Source organism: Meriones unguiculatus, chromosome 2 (assembly GCF_030254825.1).
Source record: "Meriones unguiculatus strain TT.TT164.6M chromosome 2, Bangor_MerUng_6.1, whole genome shotgun sequence".
NCBI classification, from domain to species: domain Eukaryota; kingdom Metazoa; phylum Chordata; class Mammalia; order Rodentia; family Muridae; genus Meriones; species Meriones unguiculatus.
Genome location: NC_083350.1, coordinates 34,610,489 through 34,625,210, shown reverse-complemented (window position 1 = coordinate 34,625,210; position 14,722 = coordinate 34,610,489). Strand labels below are relative to the sequence as shown.

Here is a 14,722-nt window from a genome sequence, read left to right as displayed (position 1 = left end):
ACTGTGGCATTTCTTTTTCCAGTCTTTCAACCTCATCACAGATGCTAGTAGATCTCTGATCTTTGCTTTGGGTATTTCCTCTCCTTTTTGCAATCTTGAGAAATAAATATTTCCTTACGAGTTTTCTTATATGTTGTTGAATGTTTGTTTTGATAAGAATAATTGAAGATGTGGGAAACCCTTCATTACCGTGCAGAGTTCCATGAATAGAGCCCATATTCCATAAATATTTGTTGAATTGAATGATGTTTAATCAACATCTGTTTAAGGCAAATAAATGGAAAACATTATTCACTGGTGTCCATGACACTTCTTTCATTTGTCTTTGAATGAAAGTGACTCATGCTATAGTCTAAAGATGAAACTATATTTAACAATAACAGCATCATGCGACACTCACCTTTTGAGAAAGAATCTCTGAAAAAAGTTTTATTTAAATAAATCAATACTTCTAAACGTTAAAACACGGTAAGTCATAGTCTGTACTTAGATTTATATAGTTAGTTTTTTTTTAAATCAATTATTGAAACCCTAGTCTGTACATGGATGTATATGTTAGTTTTTTATTTTAACTGTTTATGCGTGGGTACATGTGTGTAAGTGCAGGCACTGTGGACATGTTGGCATTCCTGGCGATTCTGAGCTGCCTGCAGTGGCTGCCGGTATTCGTGCTTCCATCATCTGCAAAGACAATACATACTCTTAACTTTGGAGCCGCCCCTCTGCCCCCTGTTACTCTTTCCCTCCTCTAAATTTGAAGAGATGAAATACAGGGCGGAGGCTTCATGCCTGCAGTGGTGATTTTGGAACCAGCTTACACAATGGGTGGAAATCATATTACACATTTCTATCTAACTCTGTCAGTAATTCGAAGCGGTTCATGTTAAAGGTCACGTCTAAACAACAGAAGTAAGCAGGTGCTGCCCATATACTTGGATTTTTCCTTTTAGAGAGCATCTGTGTAACCCCCCATCAGTGCATGACTGAAATAGTCCACGCTGAAATAGACTGGTGAGCTAAAAGATACAGCAATGAGGGTTGAGATCGTTGTCAGGGAAGTAAGGACAGCATCATATTCTGACCTTGTAAGTTGGCCATTTGCTATGGTTCATATTTCTGTGTAGGTGTGTGTGTGTGTGTGTGTGTGTGTGTGTGTGTAAGCCAGTGGACAACATGGCTGTCATTTACTTTTTTTTTTTTCAGATACAGTCTCTCACTGTATCTGGAGCTTGCCATGTGTGTTAGGCTAGCTGGTTGGCAAGCCCCAGGGATCTGTCTGTCTCTCCCTCCTTAGGGCCTGGATTACAGGTATGTCCCGCATACCTTTCCACTTGGGTGCTGAAAATTTAATTTGTGTAACTCATGCTTTTGTATTAAGTGCTTTACTGGCTGGTCTGTGTCCCCAGCCCTCAGGCCTCACATTTCTTGCTGGGTCCCGTGATCCAGTCTTCACATCTCTAGCCTGACTCTGGGTGTGAAGAGACTCCAGCCCCCTAACTTGAAATCTCTTATACCCTATTGCTCTTTTCACACACTCTCCTCCACCATCAGCACGCTATACAGTGTGGCATAACTGTTAGAACTCAGTGAAGCAATAATGGTGCATCATTGTCATCCACAGTCCACAGTTTGTGTTGAGGTTTATATATGGTGTAGATTGCCTACCCCAGAGAGTCAAAAACACAAAGGGGAATTGTTTTAAACTAGCATATTAGAAGAGGCCCCAGAAGGCCAGATGGAATCAGAATGGAGTCCTTGTGCTAAGTGCCATGTAATCAAATATAAATTTGATAGGGGCTAGCTTTCCAAAAAAAAAAAAAAAAAAGGTGGATTATAGCTAACCTGAGTCTACTCTGTTTTAACTCTATACGGAAAGTAACCCTGACACTACCTATCTGTTGTCTTTTGTGTGTGGGTCTGTATCCGTGTGAGATGTATGTAGATCCATGATGTGTATATGTGTGTGCATATGTGCGCACTTGAGTGTCACGTGCATGTGGAGGCCAGTGGTGGACACCGGGGGCCTTCCACAGTCGCTCTCCTCCTTACTTTCTGAGACAGGCTCTTGCACTGAACCGAGAGCTCGCTGTTTCGTGTACAGGGACTGACCAGCAAGCCGCTGGGGTCTGCCTGTCTCCCTCTTCCCATTGCTGGGTTCAGATCTGTACCCAAGGATGTTTGCACATGGGCACTGGCGAGCTAAACACAGGCCCCAAGGCTTGTTACGGCAAGCGTTTTACCTGGCGAATTGCCGCCTCAACCCTTGAGAGTTTCTAAAATTCCATTCTGCCGATATGTGCTTTTTCAACTAGAGCGTTAAAAAGTTTCCTATAGATTAGATCCTATAACAAATTCAAGTGCTCTCTTGTTTATTTACATTCTTTAAACCCGCTGAGTCCCCTTAGTGTTGATTCTGTGTGCATGTGTGTAGCGCCATCTAATGGAACAAGGGTAACTTCTCAGGGTCGCATTCCTGTAGCTGCTTGCTACAGCTTCTGAGCTAGATATGGCACTTCCTGAGCCTCTCTCCCAACGCATGCTGAGATTTGTTGCCTGGTTTGATCTTAAGCAGGTCTTCTTATGCAGTTCTAGACTCTAGGAGTTCATGTGTGCAATAGGGCTGTCATGTCAAACAAATACTGTTTTACTGCACAACTCCGCGACCCCTGAGTTTTAGAGTCTTTCTGCCCCTGTCTTCCGCAGTGATGCACGAGCCTTAGGGGATAGGGTATGATACAGATGTCCCATTTATAGCTGCACACGCCACTGCCTCATATTCTCTGCACCGTGACCGGTTGTAGATCTCGGATAATCGCCAAACCGCTGTGAAAAAGAAGCTTCTCTGTTGAGAACTGAGAAATGTATTTATCTATGAGCACAAGTCATTAGGAGTCATTTTAATTCTATTTTTACTTAATAAAATAATTAGTGTGAGCCCCCCCCCTCCCCCAGGGCCTATGGCCTGGTCCAGACATGGGTGCTTTGCTCAGTTAACAGCACAAACACGAGGTCTTTCTTTTGGAGCAATCCTTAAATACAATCAGAAAATATTTGGTTGCTCCCGTAGCACTGGTGACATCCCTGCACAGTGAGCATCTCGTTAGCTAGTCAGTGTTGTAGCTCAGGTTGATGGTTATTTTTTTTTTTTTTTCTCCCTCAGCGGTATGCAGAACACCTTCCAGCAGTAGGGATGAAGCTATCAGGTCAGTGTTACCTTGATTTCGTCAGGTCCTATGACTCAGGGGCGTGGTGTCCTCAGCAACAAGGTCTCAACATCAGGTTTCAGAGGGTCACTAAGAGCCTCTGAACAATACAGCAACAGCCTGTATTGTTTGTGTTTGTGTATGTGGGTGTGTGTGTGTGTGGGGGGATCTACGGGGGGGATCTAACGATTCAAAAAACAGGCAATCCATACCTGCGGCTGAGCTTTTTATTTAAGAGCTCATGGTAGCCGGAGGAGGTCCTATCCCCGGTCATGGGTTAGCTCCATTTAAACTCTTTTCATACGTATGTGTGTTTATGTGTATGCGTTGGGGAGCTTCTACGCAGTGGGTTTCCAAACGGTACCTTTAAAGGTCTTTAGTGTTAGTTATTTCTCCCGCTAGTCACTCATCTTCCCTGCTGTCCTGCCTTTCCATCCCATTTGGCCCTCTTCTTTTTATTAGGGAATTGAAACTGTTAATAGTCAAGTTATTATTGTAATATATGTGTTAATTGCCATCACATTGATTTTATGGCGTTTCTCTGACCTCTTTTGATTGACTGTCCTGGTATTGTTCATTTATTCTCTAGGACATCTTGGCTGTGTTTATTCAGGAGACTACAGTATTCCTTCCGGTATACCCTGCGAAGCTAGCTTAGTGCTCACAAGTTCCTTTGTTCTGTTTCTATCTTGGGAGCTTTAAATTGATCCTTCAGATTTAGTAGATAATTTTTTTTTTAGGTACAATAGTGTAAGTTGATATACGTGCTCTTTTTGAACTTTCATCCCATTCTGGATTGAAAAGATTCTGTCAGATAATCAGGTGTTATTTCGATGATCTCGCCCTTGTGAATGATTTGACCTTCCTTTTCTGCAGCTTTTAGCACACTTTCTTTATTCTGAGCTCTTAATGTTTTTAGTATAACATTTCATTAAGTGTTTCTTTTTTGATTCTTCCTGTTTGGAGTTCCTACATGTCTATCACACTTGGATGGGCATCTATGTCCCTAGGCTCTGGAAATTTTTCTTGTATGATTTTATGTAAAATATCTGATATGCTTTTGATAAGGCATTTTTTCTTCTATACCCACAATCCAGGGCCTTTACACGGTGTCCCAAAGCTTTTGTGGTATAATTTTTCTACTTTGTCTTGCAGCTCTCCTCTTGCTGTTTCCCACATGATCTATTTTATTGATTTTTTTTTTTTTTGGTTGAGGTTTTATTTAGCTTATTAAGTTTTTAATTTTTAGCATCATTTTAGGCTTTTCTTCAATGATTCTCTTTATCAAATTCTGTTTTCGCATCTCGTATTAGCTTTCTTTTTTTCTTTCTTTTTTTTTTTTTTTTTTGGACAATTCAAAGTAGTCTGTTCCTGGGATTAGTACTTTTTAGGTGAGACATGTTTTCTTGGATTATCACACTGACTCTGATTTTGTGTGTAGATTTTCACATTTGGAGTTAGTGGGTTGAGTTAAAATATAGACCTGGGGCTGGTGGTCTAGAACTAGGGGAACTGTGGAGCTGTGGGCAGGGTGTTTGTTGTTGGAGATCCCTTCCTGGTAGGCACTAGGAGTTCTTCAGACCAAGAAGTGTGGGCCAGGTAGCCAGAGGAACTGGCTGACTGAGATGTGCCAAGTGCCATTCTGTTTTTATAAAATGAGGCGTTTCTCAATTTTATAATTGCAAATGAAAGCCAATCATATCTTTAAGTAGAATTTATTTTTTTGTGTGTTTTGATAGCTGCATTTTTCTTAATTCTATTCATTTGCCTGAGATTCAGAAATAATCACCATTACAAATTAATGTCTTTTATTATAATGATTTAAAAATAATTTCAGGCTGGGCAGTGGTTGTGCATCCCTTTAATCCCAGCCCTTGGGAGGTAGAGGCAGGCAGATCTTTGAGTGCAAGATCAGGCTGGTCTACAGAGTGAGTTCCAGGTCAGCCAAGTCTACACAGAGAAACCCTGTCTCAAAAAACCAAATAATAATAAAAAAATAATAACAATAATTTCAGCATAAAGTTATTCTTATATAAGTGTTTATTATACTGCTGTAGACTTTGAAACTGTATGTTACTATACTGTGTATAACTCACTCAAATTTAAGGTTCTGGGGTGCTCCCATGTTAACATAGGTCCAATTTATTAATTCTCAGTATAGAATATATCATATTCAGTCCTTGATTATATGAACATTTATTTATTTCCAAGGCTCTACTCCTACAAGCAATACTGCTAAGGATATTCTTATGTAGGTTTCCTGGGGCTTGTGAGCAAGTGTCTGCAGAGGACTGGACAGTGTAAATCTGACATTTAAAAGATGAATACATCAAGTATGTCTCCTTTATTAGATGTTGGTACCAAATCTCCCTTGGAGACATGTGCAAATCTAATTATGCCACATTATCATCAATATTTGAGGTTGTCTGACTTCAAAATGCTTGCAATTTAGTGGATACAAAATTATACTTTGCTGTTGTTTTAATTTGCACTTTACTTCTAGCTTTGGGGATAAACCCGTTCTCATAACTTTGTTGGTTACCCAGGTTTTCTCTTGCTTTTTATATTCTTTGCTCCTTTCTTTTTTCTTTTTTTTAATTTGGCTTTTTCTTTGCCGTGTGTTTATGGGAATGGTCTATGTCTCCTGAATACACTTTCTTTACTGACCATGTGCCATCCCCCAATTTGCAGCTTGATTATGGTTGTGTTTGCAGAAGCTTTTAATTATTATGTAGTAAAAATAGCAATACAGATTTAGGGTTGTATCCTCTTTCAGAAATTCTTTTCCTCTCCAACCTCCTTCAGACAGTCTTCTCTGCTTCATTATTCGACCTGTTAGTGATTTTTTATTTTTAGTGTGAGGTAAAGAGCTCATTTTATCTTATCTCAAATTCATGAACAATGTCTGGATCCATTTATTGACTGGTTTGTCTTTTCCTCTTGTAATATTTCTTGTCTGCAGCCTAGTGTGACTGTGCTAGACTGTGATAGGTAATGACGGGGAGCTTGCTCTGTCTTGGTCACCCGCATGTCCTGTGCACCAGAGACCATGCCTAGGCTTGCTTCTGTAGGCTATTAACATTTACTAGTGAATGAATGAAATGTGGATGGCGTCTCGGGTATAGAACATACACCAGCATGGCCTCTAGGGCACCTCAAGGTGTTCAGGGGTTTTGTTTTGTTTTGTTGTTTGTTTTGTTTTCTTTTTCCTTATTCTTAGATACAGGTCTCTGGGGGTCACAGATACTCTAGAGTACTTCATCTGAGAGTAACAGCCCCAGAAATGCCATTTAATTAACAGGATTACATTACATTACATTGCATTTTTGCAGTAATATCCGGTTCCAGGAAAGACAGAATAAAGGATGAAACTGGTCAAGTGTACCAAGTACGTTTCATCCTTCCCCCTTTTCTTTTCCTTTTACTTTGAAAGGGGTGTGTGTGTGTGTGTGTGTGTGTGTGTGTGTGTGTGTGTGCATGTGCAGGTTCACAGTACATGTACAGACCAGACGACAACCTTGGGTACCCATCCTCGGGCACCTTTCACCTTTTGTCTGATGTAGGATCTCTAATTGGCCTAGAATTTTGCCACATAGGCCAGGATAGCTAGTCCACAAGGTTCCAGGAAACTGCCTTTCTCCCCTTCTCATCTGGCCGTGTCTGGCTTATAGGTTCGCTCCTGTACACCTAGATTTTTAAAAATTTATATATATACTGAAATTTACATGCAGTTACATCACTTTCTGTCTTCTTGTTCCTCCCTTCAAACCCGGTCTCAAAATCAGGGCCTTTTTCTCTTTGTGTGTGTGCTGAATTCCTAAATATATGAATACATTCTTTTCAGTCCATATGATGTTATATACACGTATGCATATAGATACATATCAATTTCAGGGCTGACCACTTAGTAGTGGAGACCCAATTAGGGTACTCTTCTCTGTGGAAGATTATTTCTGCTTCCCTCAGCATCCATTAGCTGCCTGTAGTTCTTTGTCTAGGGCTAGGACCTTGTGAGATTTTCCCCTTCTGTGTTAGCCTGTCTTTTAGGTACTGTCCTCGTTCAGGTCTTATTGGTGAAACTCCGTGTGTGTAACTCCCCTGACATGCCTAGGAGATTGCGTTTCTCCCGTGATCGGATCTCACAAAAGATGTCCTGTTGCTTTTTGTTCTTCCATCTTTCTGCCCCCTCTTCTGTCATGTTCCCTGGGCCATGGGTGCCAGAGTTGTGTAGCAGAGAGATCAGTTGAGGCCTGGTACCACATGGTCACGTGTTCTCTGCATTTTGATCAGTTGTGGTTTTCTGTAATGGTTTCTGTCGGTGAGAGCTATGCTTATCTCTGGGTATAAGGATAAGTACTTAGAATGCAGTTAGGAATCATTCTTGTTTAGTAAAGCTGCAGTTGTAGGTTCTCCTCCAAGACTCATGCCACTCCTGGATTGTTGTCTAGGTTTCCAGTCCCAGCAAGATTTCCCTCTTGTTGAGAGGGCTGATTAGAGAGATGTTGGTTACTGTCAGGACATGCATGCCACTACTACACAGTTAGGACTACCATGCCATGCTGGCCATTGTCATAGCTCATAGCTGTCACATCTGGGCAGGACTGTTGCTTGTTTCCCTCTCACGGAAGCTTGCACCAAGAAAGCTAATCCCCAGGAAGAACACTTTCAGGTCCGATCCAGCTTTAATCTTCCAGATCCTATGTCTGAAGTGCTGATAGCTTCAGCAATATGGATTTGCCTTTCTTCTAGAAGTCAATCAAGGGTAACAGCAATCACTCCCAATATTTTAGGAGTCTCTTGGACTTACCTGACCAACAACTCAAAAGGGGTTTCTTATAGCTGATACTTGGGATTTTGGTTAGATAGCGTATATCCTTTGAGGGAAACAATGTTAGCCCAGGTGGAAATTTTTCATTACATATATATATATATATATATATATTCATATGTATATAAATATATACATATAAATTTATATACATATATAAAAATATGTACATATATGTATGTACATATATACATATATGTATGTATGTATATATACATACATCAATTTATATGTATTATATGTAATTTTAGCTAAATATATAACTCTGTGATTCCTTAAGAATTTTCAGATATCCTTACTGTATTTTACCCTCCCCCTTCTTCTGTACTGCCCTTCCTACTTTCTCCTTAATTACAGCCCCTTTCTTATTTTTCACATTTCTCTCTTCAAATCATTATATGCTCCTCCACTGTCTCTTTGTCCTTTCCTAATTTTGTGGTTGATTCAATTATGTATTCATACCTGAAGATTTGGAGTTAGGAGCCACAGATAAGAGAGAACACACGACTTTTTTCCCCTCTGGGTATAGGTTACCTTATTCAATATAATCTTTTCTAGATCTATACATTTACCTGAAAAGTTCATGATTTCATTTTACTTCACAGCTGTATAGTATTTCACAGTGCGTATGTGCCACATTTTCATTATCTATTCTCTAGTTGAAGGACTTTTGGGTTGTTTCCATTTTCTAGCTATTATGAACAGCTCAGTAAGGACCATGGCTGAGCAACCGTCTGTGGAATATGATGGTGAGTCTCCTGGGCATACATGAAGGAGTGGTATATCTGTGTCATAAATGGTAGATTTATTTTTAGCTTTTTGAAGCTTCTCCACACTGATTTCCAGAGTAGCTGGGCAAGGTTGCAGCTTACCAACAGTAAATGAGTGTTCCCTCTCCCTGTCATCTTCTCAAGTATTTGTTATTAGTTGTTTTGTTCTTTGCCATTCTGAATGCGGTAAGATGAAATCTCAGAGATGCATTTATCTAATTCCTAGGGATCACAAACGTTTTGTTCTTTTGAGATATTTCTCAGCCATTTTTATTTCTTCAATTGAGAACGCTCTGTTTAGATCCCTAGCCCATTTTAAAAATGTGTCTTTTGATTTTTTTTACCCCTCTTTTGAGTTTTTTTTTATATAGCCTGGATATTAATCCTCTGCCAGATGTTTAGCTGACAAAGATTCTCTCCCACTCTCTAGGCTCCCTCTTAACACGGCTGATCATTGCTTTAGTAGCAGAGCTTTTCAGTTTTATGAAGTCTCACCTGACAATTGTTGGCTTTGATTCTTGGACAAATAGAGTCCTATTCAGAAAGTCTTCTTCTACACCTGCAGCGTGTAGGTACTTTGCATCTCCCCTCCCCCGTAAGTTTCAGTGCTTAAGGCTTCATGTTTAGGTCTTTGGTCCATTTGGATTTAGTTTAATGTAAGATCTAATTTTATTCTTCTGCATATGGACACCTAGTTTTCCTAGCACCATTTGTTAAAGATGCTTTCTTTCAGTCAGAATTATGTTTTTGGCTTCTTTATTAAATATTAAATGGCTGAAGTTATAGGAACTCATGTTTGTGTCTTCAATTTTGTTCCATTGGTCTACATGTCTGTTTTTGCGCTAGTACCATATTGTTTTTGTTACTATGCCTCTGTAATATAAATTAAGGTTTGGAATAATAATCCACCCAGCATTGTTTTCCCCCCCCTCAGGATTGTTTTGGTTACCTCAGGTCTATTGTAGTTCTATATGAATTTTTGGATATTTTTTTTCTATTTCTGTGAATAATGTGAATAGTTTTCTGATTTGAATTGAATTCAATCTGTAAATGGCTTTTGGTGGCATGGCCATTTTCACAGTATTAATTCTACCAATCTATGAGCACAGGATGTCTCTTCATTTTCAAGTGTCTTTATTTATTTCTTCAGAGGTTTAAAATTTTCATTGTAGAGGTTTTTCATCTTCTTGGTTAGGTTTCTTATTGGGTATTTTATTTTCTTTGAGGCTATTGTGAATAGGGATGTGTTCATGATCTCTCTCTGCTTGTTGGTGGATAGAAAGCTATTTCTGTAAGTTGATTCTGTCTTCTGCTACTTTGATGATATTATTGATCATTTCTAGAGTTTTTCTGGTAGATTCACTTTGCGGCTCTCCTCCCGATACAGATCAAACTGCCGCTGTGGTCACACTGATAATGTACCTGTTATTTGGGCCACTAGTGGAGAGACGTAGGGGGGAGTCTCCTACCTTGTTCAAAAGCAAAATGACTATGTTAAGCATCAACATTCACAGGTTTTAAGTCAATAGTTAGAGATGTGTCCATCCATTGAAGGAAGTGACATCATTTGATCCCTTCTCCAAGCATACAGACCTGATTCAGACCCCCATAGCCCATGTAAAAGCTAGGTATATGCCCGCCTCATAAAAATCCCAGCCTATGGGGTTCTCAGCCTATGGGGCCATGACCCCTGTGGGGTCAGTATCAAATATCCTGCATATTAGATATTTATATTACAATTCATAACAGTAGCATTTTCTTCTCTTACTCTCCGATAGGAAAGGTGTTGAGCTTCTCTGCTATGAGAGCTTCTTAATTCTTCACTCCTTTCTAACTTCCTGTGGAAGATGACTCAAATTTCACTCATCTGCTCCCCCAGTTCTTTCCCAGCTCCTCAGCCCCTCCTACCTAAGCACACGGATGGGGCATTTCATAAAACTTTCTGTTCTTCTCGTTTAGCTAACTGAAAGGTCTTTGATAGTCAGGATTTCTCTTCATTTGGCCTGAAAACTGTGGGTCCAGGACAGTGCCCAGAGCCAGAGGGGGCAGAGTATGTGACACAGAATGAGGCAGAAGCCCCAGTGAAGCAGAGCACAGTGCTGATTGCTCGCAGCACAGTGTCAGCTCTCCTGTCATCCAGACTAGCAGCCTGTGATGAATCAGTTTCCTTTCGTTTCAGCTTGTACACGGGCTCCTTCATTCTTGTTTGTTTTCACGTGTCTCCCAAATTTCAAATGTTTAAAGAAACTGGTAGACTAGGCATAAATGTCACTTTTAAAGAACGACAATTTATTTAAGGCTCCTTCTAAGCCCTAGCCTGGTCTGAGTCATTGGCTGAGAGTGTCAGAACAATTTATAACATTAAGCAAGAGCTAAGTTCCAAGTGATAACTCAGAGGGCATGGCAAAGGCTGTATGTTTACCAGTGCATTAGAACTGGTACATTGAGGTAGGTTCAGTATCTGAGGTAGGTTCTACGACCAGGTTATCAGAATGCAGCAGGGGCTGTGGGCCCGGGGGTGGGGGATGGGGGTGGGGTGGCAGTTTGAGAACCCGACCCAGCAACATTACACTGAGCCTTTACTGTGAGATGTGATGCTGCCTCCAAGTGCTGATTTTTTTTTTAAAGATGAGCAGCTAGTTATTAGACATACATCAATATATAAGATGCCAAAGAGGAAACTGTAAATAGGATGACATTTAATTTTACTCCCCCCCATCCCACCCTTTGCTGATGTGTTATTTTCTTTGATGGATTATATTTCTGGGAGAAAGGAGGTTTTGAGATAAGTAGCACGTTCTTTCAATTTGAAAAATATGAGATGTGTTAAGAGCTCCTGGGGACCTGACTGAGTGATCAGTTCTGGGAGCTTTGTCTGTCTATAAGATGCACATTTGCTTCTCTGCAAGAGTGGTCCTTGGAGCCTCCAGGAAGCAAATGTTGACAGCAGCGTTTAAATCAGCGTGCCTTTCTTTACTGCACGCATCTTTGCCTTGTAGAGACATCATGGCCATGGCTCTTATACACCCCCGACCCCCACCAGAGATTACATTTTTCAGGTGAATAGAATTGGAAGCCCTCAGAAAATATGACATCCCAGCGAGAAATGATGTGGCCGGTCCAGAGACCTAGTCCCAAACAATTACCAACTTGTAATTTTGCCTTCAGAGGCCCCACAGTACTCCTGCTCAGCCAGCTCATGTCCCCTGAACCGTTTGCTAGGCATATAGTTTTTAGTGGTATGCTGTGGGCCTCCTCCCCACACGCTGAGTCCGATGGATTTTAGGTGCTGAGCCTGACAAGGTCTTCCCTCCCTCCCCCCCGTTGTGGCAATAGTTCATCTAACATAAGCCATCTCACTTTGAGGGAAGGTTGAGATCACTTATCACATGGTCCCTCTCCTTCCCTCCTAATTTATAGAGTTAAGAGCCTTAGAAAAGCCAGTCTGCCTGTGCGCTCTGAGTTAGTGCTGACGCTTTCGTTTTCCAGGGCAAGCAGCTTCTTGGTTTTTTGCTTACCTTGCTACACCATCATTTTTAATGCTCTGGTCACTCTTTCAAAGGCCTCAGGGAAGTAAGCTGACAGTTGGCCTGGAAAGAGGAAGAAACGTAATGAAATGTTTGCTGGGCTGTATTATTTATGAACACATCGGGGGTATTTGTTATCTTCCCAGTAGACGGATAGTTTCAATATCTTAAAGCTGTCATTTTGATATTCTGTCCTAAGCAACAAGCTTGTAAACAAACACTGTAAAAAAAAAAAACACCTTTAAATGATATGTAAATAAGCATAGTATTAATTTACTGATATGACTACATACTCCACATAAAACATAGTAAAGTCACAGGATTTTAGCTCAGTTGATAAAAACGACATTTGTTCAACTCTAATTCCTTCTTTAAATATTTCTCTTATTTTCAATTATCTGTGGTTTGGTGCACTTCATTGTGGATGCCTTCAGAGACCAAAAACCTCAGATTCGTTGAAGCTGGAGTTCCAGGTTGTTGTGGGTTGCCCAATATGGGTGGACTGCAAGAGAGTACACTCTTTTAACTGCCCAGTCGTCTCTTAGGTTCCTCTAATACCTTTGTTAAAACACCCCTGACACTTTACCCAGATACTTATTTAGTTTGAGCAGATTAATGTTAATTAAATTTTAAGGAGATATGAGTCCTCTCTAAATCAGAATGGTTTTGTACACTATTTGGTAATTCAGCCTAGTTTGTGCATTTAGTGATTTGTTTGTGCTTTAATACTGATGGAGCTTTCTAAGCCGGGCAGACAGCCTTAGTACCCTTGTTCTAAGGAGACTATGCCAAGCTGTGGGCAGGTGCAGTCATGCAAAAGGAAAAGAATAGAGGAGAGGAGGCCTTCTGAGTTACTTCATGTATGTCAGTGATGTCCACCTTACCCTTGTAGACATCTTGTTTGCTCTCACATACCGGGAGCAATAAATGCATGAGAGAATAAAGCTAAGAAAAAAAAAAGTACTTGCTTGAAAAGTAGAGAGATGAAAAACAAAAAGCCCCAAACTGCACTTTTTTCATATCGAAGCTCTCATCTTTTGTTAACTGGAGCTTTCTGAATCATTTCTCTAAAGTGAGACAGCCCTACTCTGCAGAATCTCACTGCCTTGCCTTCAGAATTCATTTCGGGCGTCATGATGGATACTGCTCCATATTCCTCAGGATTTAACTTGGGAGTTCAGTAGGGTCAAAAAAGAGTCAGACAGTTTTAGAAATGTCTGCTAGGCTATGTTACTTAAGAATTTATGTCTTGAATTCATTATTTTTTCCAGTGAGTTGAAAACATCGGATGTCTCGACTGTTAACTTTGAATTTTCTAGGTTAAGAAAACACTTAAAGCAACTCTCAGTGTGACCTCAGGTGTTACAGATAATTTGAACTTCCCCCATGAGGCAGTATGATCCTTTCCAGCTCTTAATTCAGTAGTGAAAGCATGAGCCGGGACAGCCCGGGAACTGACCTGGTCCGTGTCTTGGGTGTGAGTCCTCTGTCCTGTATGATCCTCAGCACCTCCTATTAAAATGAATCTGTCGTGTGTGCTGACCTGAGATGGAGGGTGTCCCACGCAGAGCTGGGCTGTGGCTTTCAGATGACGTGTTGACTGCCATCTGTTCTCTTTGTGCTTTCACAACTGGGTTGCTTTAGCCCTTGAGCTGCCAGCGACCTTCAGAAAGAAGGCAGACAGTGCAGGAAGGCATGCTGCTTGAGAGGCAGGGAGTGACTTCCAAAGGGCAAAAGAGTAAGCAGTAGGTGCTCAGGGATATTTCTGTTCCTTCATACAGGAAAGACTGTGAAGCATGTTTACTCCAGTGGAGAGAGCTGTGTCTATTTTTTTTCTTCTGAGCTATAAGTGTGGCGCTCACCATGCTGGCAGCTGCAACGCATTCATTTTTAATGTAAGCCTTAAATAAGGATGATTAGTTTTGGCTGGGAGTTAAAACGAGCGTTTAAAATTTATAACTTTCAGATGTTAACTTTTTATTTATTGATTGTGTGGTACCCAAAACTGAGCCCAGGGCCTTGCCTGTATTAGGCAGGGACTGTGCTGCTGAGCACCAACCCCAGCTCTCAAGGGTGGCTTAAAATAAAAAATAAAAATAAAATAAAAAAAGAAATCCTTCTTTGTTTTTCTAAAAACATTGTTCTTCCCCATTCCCTAATCCGAACGATAGACTCTGAAGAGTCCTGCAGGCTGGAAATAAGAGCATCAGACTCTAAATCTGAACACAGCATCGAGACGATGAGATACAAACAATTTGATCCCCGTGTTCACCTTGGTGTCAACAGGAATGAATCATCCCAGTAAAACTTTGGCTGGTATTGGATGTCTCCATATTCAGAGTTTTAAACTCATGGGTAGACCTACTTTCTTTACTGTAGGCTATGAACAGCTCT

The 14,722-nt window shown here is 40.6% G+C and overlaps 1 long non-coding RNA gene across 1 annotated transcript; it reads right to left on the bottom strand.

The window, feature by feature from the left end:
* Positions 1 to 472: 472 nt before the first annotated feature.
* Positions 473 to 14,074, bottom strand: LOC132652120 (uncharacterized). Its single transcript, XR_009589606.1, has 3 exons — positions 13,788 to 14,074; positions 12,320 to 12,391; positions 473 to 681 (listed from the first exon to the last, which is right to left on the bottom strand). It is a non-coding gene; the product is annotated as an uncharacterized LOC132652120 (long non-coding RNA).
* Positions 14,075 to 14,722: the final 648 nt, after the last annotated feature.